Genomic DNA, 1440 nt, shown 5'->3' on the forward strand with positions numbered 1-1440 from the left:
CTGGAGACAAATGCCTGCCCTTTTTCAAGACCCTTAAGAAGGTGAAGGACTTCGGATGGACAGCTGAGAGCCAAGAGGCCTTTGAACAGCTAAAGAAGTATATGACTGAAGCCACGTTGCTGGCCAAACCAAGTCCGGAGGACACCCTTTACTTGTACCTCACAGTATTTGAACAAGTCGTGAGTGCAATTCTCGTAAAGGAAGAACATAAGCTCCAAAAGCTTGTATACTATGTAAGTAAGGTACTCCATGGAGCAGAGTTGAATTACTCCACCACGGAGAAGTTCGCGCTCACTCTCATCATAGCCTCGAGGAAGTTAAGACCATACTTCCAGGCTCACAAGATCAAAGTCTTGACGGACCAACTCTTGAGGAACATTCTTTATAGCCCGAAGGCCAGTGGAAGACTTATCAAGTGGGCAATTGAGTTTGGAGAATTTGATATCAAGTACAAGCCTTGAACGGCCATCAAGGCTCAGGCCTTAGCAGACTTCATGGTGGAATGCACCATTAAAGACCAAGAAGTCGGGGATAAGAGATAATAACCCGAGAAGGAGGAGAGAAGGAGAAAGATAAAGGCACAACCCCGAAAGAGTATTGGGTTCTCCATTTTGACGGAGCGTCCAAAAAAAATCTAGTGGTGCAGGCCTAGTCTTGCAAAGCCCTGATGGGTTTATGATTGAGTATGCTTTGAAGTTGGATTTCCCAACTACGAACAATGAAGTAGAATATGAAGCATTGATAGCTGGCTTAGGCTTGTCTAGAGCCGTGAGGGCCAAAAACCTGAAGGTCTGTGGAGACTCAAGACTTGTAGTTGCTCAAGTTAATGAAGAGTTTGAGGCCAAGGATGATACTATGGCCAAGTACCTGATATTCGTAAAGGGAATACTGACTCAGTTCGATGAATGGTACACAGAACATGTTCCGAGAGAGGAAAACACTATGGCGGATGCCCTATCTCAGTTCGCGTTGTCTGAAATCAAGAACTATCTGAGAAGTATCTACTTCCAGGTCTTGAAGATTCCTACTATTCATGTCATAAATCTGATAGCCCCGATCGGTGTAATAAGCTGTTGGATAGACCCGATCAAGACCCACTTAAAAACTGGGTGGCTCCCCGATGATTCCTAGGAGGCACGCAAGCTTTCATTTAGAGCATTGAGATACTCATTGATTGAAGGCCTTCTCTACAAAAGGTCCTTTGTTATTCCATACCTGAAGTGCTTGAGACCTCTTGAAGTAATTGAGGCACTTAAAGAAACCCATTAAGGGATTTGTGGACAACACTTGGGGGGTAGGGCCCTCGCTCACATGATAACTCAGTTGGGATTTTACTGGCCAACTATGCTAGCCGATGCAAAGGCTTATGTAAAGAAATATGACAGATGTCATAGGCACGCTCCAATAGTACGACAGCCCCCAGAGCGGCTTACATCGATC

The sequence above is a fragment of the Apium graveolens genome, chromosome 8, assembly GCF_009905375.1.
Source record: "Apium graveolens cultivar Ventura chromosome 8, ASM990537v1, whole genome shotgun sequence".
NCBI classification, from domain to species: Eukaryota; Viridiplantae; Streptophyta; class Magnoliopsida; order Apiales; family Apiaceae; genus Apium; species Apium graveolens.